Source organism: Aquarana catesbeiana, linkage group LG03, assembly GCF_042186555.1.
Source record: "Aquarana catesbeiana isolate 2022-GZ linkage group LG03, ASM4218655v1, whole genome shotgun sequence".
In the NCBI taxonomy this organism is placed as follows: Eukaryota; Metazoa; Chordata; class Amphibia; order Anura; family Ranidae; genus Aquarana; species Aquarana catesbeiana.
The window spans coordinates 45,444,871-45,453,975 of record NC_133326.1 but is presented as its reverse complement, the minus strand read 5'-3'; positions in this window follow the sequence as shown (position 1 = coordinate 45,453,975).

The window sequence follows — 9,105 nt, the reverse complement described above, 5'->3', positions numbered from 1 at the left end:
ATTATAGGTACAGACAAGGAAGTTGAATTTAATTGATAGTTGGAAGATAGATTGTAATACACGCTTTGCTTTTTATCCAATCTTTAATTCAACCAAAATGATCAGATCTCCAAAAGATCGAATAGCCATAACTTCCCTTCTGAACAATTTAACCAGAGGCGTATCCAGTGAAAATGTCGCCTATGACAAGCACTGAAACCGCACCCCTGTCAAAACAAAACAAAAAAACAACTAACAAAACCAAAGTCAAGCTCTTTAAACTTTCAATTAACAAATTATGGATTGGCACTACATTAAGTGCCCACGTGCCCGATGGGTCGGTCCGCCCCCGCTCATTAAACAGTCCACATTCAGTGACAGTTCATGTACTGCAAAGTCCACTCAATGTAGACTGTTTAATGAGCTTGTTGCACAAATCACTTTATTACACTTTATTTGTGATATCTATTTATTTAATCCATATTGAGCACTATATTTGATTGGCTACTTCTGCTTGGCACACACGCACAATGCAAATGCCCAATCAGAAGCAAGCAGCCAATCAAATATAGTGCTCAATATGGATTCAATAAATATGCATAGCCGTAGATATCAAAAATAAAGTGTAATAAAGTGATTTGTGCAGTGCAACAGCAGGTATTACTTTTAAGTAGACTGTGGATGCGACTACAGGAAATAAACAGAGACTGTGAATGTGACTACAGGAGATGACCAGACTGCAGATGCGACTACAGGAAATAACCAGAGACTGCAGATGCGACTACAGGAGATGACCAGAGACTGCGAATGCGAATACAGGAAATAATCAGAGACTGCGAATGCGACTACAGGAGATGACCAGAGACTGCGAATGTGACTACAGGAGATGACCAGACTCTGCGAATGTGACTACAGGAGATGACCAGAGACTGCGAATGCGACTACAGGAGATGACCAGAGACTGCGAATGCCACTACAGAAGATGACCAGAGACTGCAGATGTGACTACAGGAGAAGACAAGAGACTGCGGATGCGACTACAGGGGATGATCAGGGATTGCGGATGTGACTACAGGAGATGACCTTTTGACAGGTACCCGCTTTCACTTCTGAGTAAGATCTCCGATCAGCAATCTATGACATTTCTGGCCCCTCCTCTTTCCCTTGCTGCCTTCTGGGACACACACAGGTCACAGAAGACAGTGTGAACATTCAGAAAGCACAGTGCGAATCGCAGATGCACAGTAGGAAACCAGCTGTAAAGTCTGAAGGTTTTACTGCCGCCTGACGGTTTCCTTTACACTTATGATCGCATCCTAGCTATCGATCAAAATCCACTTCCACGGGGTGTGGTATATCAATTCTGAAGTGGGGGTGCAGTAAAAATGTCAGGGGGGCAGAGGATGAAATGTCATTAGGACAGTGAATAGGGGTCAGTAGGGCAGTGTATAGGGGGTCAGTAGGACAGTGAATAGGGGTCAGTAGGGCAGTGTATAGAAGGACAGTAGAGCAGAGGACAGGGTCAGCAGCAGGTAGAATAGGGGTTAGCAGTGCAGAAGACAGCGGTCAGTACAGCAGAGGACAAGGAGTCGGTAGGGCAGAGGACAGGCGTCATCAGGGCACCTGACAGGGGTTGGCAGGGCAGTGGACAGGGGTCAGCAGGGTGGAGGACAGGGGTCTGTAGGGCGGAAGACAAGGAGTCAGTAGGGCAGTGGGCAGGGGTCAGCAGGGAAAATGACAGGGTCGGCAGGGCAGTGGACAGAGGTCAGCAGGGAGGAGGACAGGGTCAATACTGTGGATGACAAAGAGTCAGTAGGGCAAAGGACAGGGGTTGGCAGGGCAGATGACAGGGTGGAGGACAGTGGTCAGTAAGGCAGAGGACAAGGAGTCTGTAGGGCAGGGGTCAGCAGGGCAAAGGACAGGGTTGGCAGGGCAGTGGACAGAGGTCAGCAGGGGAGGAGGACAGGGTCAGTAGTGTGGAGGACAAAAAGTCAGTAGGGCAGAGGTTAGGGGTTGGCAGGGCAGAGGACAGGGGTTAGCAGGGTGGAGGACAGGGGTCAGTAGGGCAGAGGACAGGGGTCAGCAGGGCAATGGACAGGGGTCAGCAGGGTGGAGGACAGGGGTCAGTAGGGAGGAAGGCAAGGAGTCAGTAGGGAAGAGGACAGGGGTCAGCAGGGTGGAGGACAGGGGTCAGTAAGGCGGAAGGCAAGGAGTCAGTAGGGCAGAGGACAGGGGTCAGGAGGGCAATGGACAGGGGTCAGCAGGGTGGAGGACAGGGGTCAGTAGGGAGGAAGGCAAGGAGTCAGTAGGGCAAACGGCAGGGGTCGGCAGGGCCATGGACAGGGGTCAGCAGGATGGAGGACAGGGGTCAGTAGGGAGGAAGGCAAGGAGTCAGTAGGACAAGGGGCAGGGGTCGGCAGGGCAGTGGACAGGGGTCAGCAGGGCAGTGGACAGGGGTCAGCATGATGGAGGACAGGGATCAGTAGGGAGGAAGGCAAGGAGTCAGTAAGGCACTGGGCAGGGGTTGCAGAGCAGAGGACAGGGGTCAGCAGGGCAGTGGACAGGGGTCAGCAGGGGAGGAGGACAGGGTCAGTAGTGTGGAGGACAAAAAGTCAGCAGGGCAAAGGACAGGGGTTAGCAGGGTGGAGGACAGGGGTCAGTAAAGCGGAAGGCAAGGAGTCAGTAGGGAAGAGGACAGGGGTCAACAGGGTGGAGGACAGGGGTCAGTAAGGCGGAAGGCAAGGAGTCAGTAGGGCAGAGGACAGGGGTCAGCAGGGCAATGGACAGGGGTCAGCAGGGTGGAGGACAGGGGTCAGTAGGGAGGAAGGCAAGGAGTCAGTGAGGCAAGGGGCAGGGGTCAGCAGGGCAGTGGACAGGGGTCAGCAGGGCAGTGGACAGGGGTCAGCAGGATGGAGGACAGGGGACAGTAGGGAGGAAGGCAAGGAGTCAGTAGGGCACTGGGCAGGGGTTGGCAGAGCAGAGAACAGGGTTCAGCAGGGCAGTGGACAGGGGTCAGCAGGGTGGAGGACAGGGGTCAGTAAGGCGAAAAGAAAGAAGTCAATAGGGCAAGGGGCAGGGGTCAGCAGGGCGGAGGACAGGGGGCAGTGGACAGGGGTCAGCAGGGCAGTGGACAGGGGTCAGCAGGGTGGAGAACAGGGGTCAGTAAGGCAGAAGGTAAGGAGTCAGTAGGGCAAGAGGCAGGGGTTGGCAAGGAAGTGGACAGGGGTCAGCAGGGCGGAGGACAGGGGTCACCGCTGGCAGGGCTGAGAACAGGGGTCAGCAGGGCTCTATACAGGGGTCAGCAGAGCTGAGCACAGGGGTCAGCAGAGCAGTCACTAGATCCACAAAAACATTCCAACACTTAATACAAGATGCTCCCAAGGACGCTTAGGTGCGTAATGCTTCCTCAGATGCAACCCTCCACAAATTGGGAAATCCTCAGTAAACTGCAAAAAACAAACACAACAGGGCGCAAGCTCCTCGTGCATTACCAACATTTTTCTTTCTGAGAAAGAGAGTGAGTCTCCCGAAACGCGTCAGTTTCTGACCAGATGTTCCTCGGGGTGTGGTATATAAATTGTATGGGTTGTAAACTATAGATTGATTATTTTTATAGGAAGTGATCGATCAGGAAAAAGAAATCTATCATTTATCAAAGCATGTATGGCCACTATAATTTTCCATCACATCTCATAATACAGTGAATTGCAATACAATCCAATTAATGATCAGGCTCAGTCTTGCCAATCGAGGCAAAATTTCCTACTATGGCTGGTCTTCTTTATATTGCCCATACATGCTTCGATAAATGACCAGTTTATATTCTTATCAATCTCTCCCAATAGGAATAATCGATCAATGTCCACCACATGAGGAAGTATAATTTGATCAATAGTTAAAAGAGAAGTATGGCTAAAGATTTTTTGGCCATACTTCTCTTGAGGATCACAGCAGGGCCAGATCTAGCCTGTCTGATGTGGAGGTGCAGTAAAAATGTAAGGGGGCAGAGGATTAAAGGTCATTAGGACAGTGAAGAGGGGTCAGTAGGGCAGTGTATAGGGGGTCAGTGGGACAATGTATAGGGGTCAGTAGAACAGTGAATAGGGGTCAGTAGGGCAGTGTATAGGGGGTCAGTTGGTCAAAGTGTAGGGGGTCAGTGGGACAATGTATAGGGGGTCAGTAGGACAATGAATAGGGGTCAGTAGGACAGTGTATAGGGGGTAATGGGACAGTGTATAGAAGGACAGTAGGACAGAGGACAGGGTCAGCAGCAGGCAGAATGGGGGTTAGCAGTGCAGAGGACAGGGGTCAGTACAGCAGATGACAAGGAGTCGGTAGGGCAGAGGACAGGTGTCATCAGGGCACCGAACAGGGGTTGGCAGGGCAGTGGACAGGGGTCAGCAGGGTGGAGGACAGGGGTCTGTAGGGCGGAAGACAAGGAGTCAGTAGGGCAGTGGGCAGGGGTCAGCAGAGCAGTGAACAGAGGTCAGCAGGGAGGAGGACAGGGTCAATACTGTGGAGGACAAAGAGTCAGTAGGGCAGAGGACAGGGATCGGCGGGGCAGATGACAGGGGTCAGCAGGGCAGTGGATAGGGATCAGCAGGGTGGGGGACAGTGGTCAGTAAGGCAGAGAACAAGGAGTCAGTAGGGCAGAGATCAGCAGGGCAAAGGACAGGGTTGGCAGGACAGTGGACAGAGGTCAGCAGGGGAGGAGGGCGGGGTCAGTAGTGTGGTGGACAAAGAGTCAGTAGGGCAGAGGACAGGGGTTAGCAGGGCAGTGGACAAGGGTCAGTAGGGTGGAGGACATGGGTCAGTAAGGTGGAAGGCAAGAAGTCAGCAGGGAAGTGGACAGGGGTTATAAGGGCAGTGGACAGGGATCAGCAGGGTGGAGGGCAGGGGTTAGCAGGGTGGAGGACAAAGAGTCAGTAGGGCAGAGGACAGGGGTTGGCAGGGCAGAGTACAGGGGTTAGCAGGGCAGTGGACTGGGGTCAGCAGAAAGGAGGACAGGGGTCAGTAAGGCGGAAGGTAAGGAGTCAGTAGGGAAGAGGACAGGGGACAGCAGGGCAGTGGACAGGGGTCAGCAGGGCAGTGGACAGGGATCAGCAGGGTAGAGGACAGGGGTCAGTAGGGAGGAAGGCAAAGAGTCAGTAGGGCAAAAGGTGGGGGTCGCAGAGCAGAGGACAGGGGTCAGCAGGGCAGTGGACAGGGGTCAGCAGGGTGGAGGACAGGGGTCAGTAAGGCGAAAGGCAAGGAGTCAGTAGGGCAAGGGGCAGGGGTCGGCAGGGCAGTGGACAGGGGTCAGCAGGGCAGTGGACAGGGGTCAGCATGGCAGTCAAAGAAATAAAAAGAGAAAAGGGCGCACTGGCCATGTGCATTATCTTTTGTAAAATTTATTGAATAAAAATGGTAAAAGAAATAACTCACAAGCAGTTGTAAACCCAGGTGCCGTAAAACTCGAGCAGCAACTAGCAGCAAGCAGTTATAATGATGAGCGAAGCCTTCCAAAGGTCTTAGAGGAACATACAGGCATCACTACCAGCTAACACGTTTCGAAGGGCACATCCCTTCTTCATCACTTGTGCGCAGGAGTCATTTTCTTTTTCTGTGTCAGCATGGCAGTGGACAGGGGTCAGCAGGGTGGAGGACAGGGTGGAGGACAGGGGTCAGTAGGGAGGAAAGCAAGGAGTCAGTAGGGCAAGGGGTGGGGGTCGGCAGAGCAAAGGACAGGGGTCAGCAGGGCAGTGGACAGGGGTCAGCAGGGTGGAGGACAGGGGTCAGTAGGGAGGAAAGCAAGGAGTCAGTAGGGCAAGGGGTGGGGGTCGGCAGAGCAAAGGACAGGGGTCAGCAGGGCAGTGGACAGGGGTCAGCAGGGCAGTGGACAGGGGTCAGCAGGGTGGAGGACAGGGGTCAGTAAGGCGAAAGGCAAGACGTAAATAGGGCAAGGGGCAGGGGTCAGCAGGGTGGAGGACAGGGGTCACTGCTGGCAGGGCAGTGGACAGGGGTCAGCAGGACAGTGGACAGGGGTCAGCAGGGTGGAGGACAGGGGTCAGTAAGGTGGAAGGCAAGGGGTCAGTAGGGCAAGGGGCAGGGGTTGACAGGGCAGTGGACAGGGGTCAGCAGGGCGGAGGACAGGGGTCACTGCTGGCAGAGCAATGAACAGGGGGTCAGCAGGGTTCTATACAGGGGTAAGCAGAGTTGAGCAAAGGGGTTAGCAGAGCAGTCAATAGATCCACAAAAACAACCCAACACTTAATACAAGATGCTCCCAAGGACACTTAGGTGCGTAATGCTTCCTCTGATGCAACCCTCCACAAATCGGGAAATCCTCAGTAAAAATACAAACACAACAGGGCGCAAGCTCCTCGTGCATTACCAACATTGTTCTTTTTGAGGAAGAGAGTAAGTCTCCCAAAACGCGTCAGCTCTGACCAGATGTTCTAACAATGAGACTTATCGTCCATGGCTGAAGCATCTATGTTGCCTGCTGTTTTTATATGTTTGTGAGTATCCATTGGCTGTGGGGTTTTAGTAAATTGTTTGTGGTAATGTACGAGAAGTCAGGGGTGGATCCAGGGGGGGGAACGCGGTTATTGCCCCCCCCAGAAATTAGTGAGCAGGCTGTCGGTGACTTAGCGAGCAGGCCGCTGCGGGTGAGCGAGCAGAGAGATGACATCATTTCTCACCAGTGGCGACAATATACTTTGCCCCCTTGATGCAGACACCCCTTGCACATTCCATCAGCACTGCTGCCACAGGACACACATAGGGCAGCGACGCCGAAACTGACAGGCTCTGTGAAGGGAGTGACACAGGCAGAGCCGCAGCTGTGGGGGATTTCCGCCCCTGCTTCTCCTCCTTGAGCCAAGCATCTCTCAGTCAACTGGCAATGCCTGCTCCTATTGGCTACATTCAGGGCCAATGGTTGGGAAACTAACAACCAGAGGATCATGGGACATGTAGTCCCGGATACCAGCAGACCCCAGGATGATTCCCTGAGAGTGCACTGCAGCCCCCAACATGCCGAGCGGGAGGGGGATGGGAAGAAGGAAGAGGGGGGAGAGAGAGAGAGGACCGTGAGAGGAGAAGAGGGACCATGAGGCTGTCAGGTGGAGGAGGGAGCCAGAGAGAAAGTGCCAGTCATTCTATTATATATCCCCCAAGATAAGAACTTACCTCCAGGTGGGGGGAACGAGGGAGATGAGGGGGCAAAATTGCAAAATTGTGCTTAGGCATTAAGATTTGTTTTACCGTTAGACGCAAAGGGGTTAAACTGTATTGTAATTGTACTGTCTGCCCTTATGTTGTAAAGCACTGCGTAAACTGTTGGCGCTATTTAAATCCTGTTTAATAACAATAACTAAAATAAAGACCACAATGAGGTGCCACACTGAACCAGTCACGAACCCCTTGAAATAATAGTGACACCATAGCTGCATTGCCCTCTCCCAGACAACCAAAGCCGTGAATCATTGTAATTTTGGTTTTGCGAACGGAATCCGTGGTTCAAACTACAGTCATATCCTTCAGTAGAATTTTGTTTCAATGTCCAGGCGAGAAATTATAAAAATCGCTTGTCTGACTGTAGCACCCTTCCAGTTTAGAGTAGGCTGCTAGGCCAAATTTAGTTTTAGCTCCATTGTAATCAGAGGAGCAGGGATGTATGGCTTAGGGCTGCTCAGTGCGTCACAGGCGGCTGCTCTGTTACTTCTCCCTGTCGTCTAGAGATTTCTAGAACATAGTAGGAGGAAGGGCAGAGCCTGCAGCCTGCATATTTATGGGACTCCAGCCAATCTCTGGGGAGGTGTACACAGAATGTGGTAGAAGAGCCCCTAAATAGTCCTAAATAGCCCCTAAATAGTCTTAGGCCTGAGCAGCAGGGGCAGCAGTTCACTGGTCCAGATTTACAGGAGACCTCTGTTGAGGGGTTCTGCCCCCTTGGACAGAAGCCTGGGAGGAAGCCAACCTGAAGACACTGGCTCCAGCTAGGACCTATTCGCATAGGTCCCAACTGTCCCTGATTTTGAGGGACTGTTCCTCTTTCAGGACAAATGTCCCTCTGTCCCTCTTTCCTCCTCATTTGTCCCTCATTTTGGTCTGATCTATATAGATGTATATAAAATGCACTATTTATCTATCAAAAAGTGTTTTACAGTGCTAAACCTTTTATCCAATTTCTAAATTGCTGCATTTGTAAATTCCAAAAGCCAATATAAAGGAATAATAGTGGTTAATGTAGTGCTGACAACTTTTGTTTCTAGCCATATGTGTGTTATACAGTACATAAATTGTTATAGTGACATCTTGTGGACAATTGAAAAGGTACAATACTTTTACGTTTCATGATTAAGTGAAGTGACATGGAAGTGATTGATTGTTTACTTCGGAACTTTAGCTGTGACCCACCCACAATGCTCCTGGACAAGAGGAGAATTGAACTGCATTGTGGGAGGATATAAAAGGGCTAGCAGCGGCCATTTTAGGTCTCTTGTTCCTGGGACGCGTGGCCTGTCAGCAGAACTCTGTGGGTGTGTGTGTGTCCCACAGGGTTTGTGAAGGAGTGGAGCAGCTGTAAGGATCCTGCCGTTGTATCACAGTGTGCTGGAGCAGCAGAAGTGGTCGTTCCGGAGACCCGTGGGGAGGTAACCGAGGACTCCTGGTCATTAGTGAACGGAACAGTGTGACGGCGTGGTGGTGCCTCCATACGGACTGAGAACTGCAGAAACGGAGACATCCATCTGCCTGGATCCCATGTGGTGAGTGGGTTAACACCCGGAAGTTTGTTTAATACTACACACACACTTAGAACTGTTACAGAGTGTTGCTGGGACTGATAGTCCCACAGAACAAGTTAAGTTGGAAAACAGTACATCTGCATAGACTTCAGTATTCAAGAGCGGATGCTAGATGTTTGTCTTCTTCATATAAGAACACTTAGTCAGTCTGCTGGATTATAACTGCCTTAGTGTATTACCTTACACTGCGCAACACCCAAGAGGAACCCCCCGTAGTTTACAATTATAAATTCTTAGCTAGCGAAGACTGAAGACGCCAAGACTATCTCTTTCATTGCAGGGCCCTGCATTTAGTTACAAAGAATAGTGACTTTACGGTTTAGAGCAGGGGGAG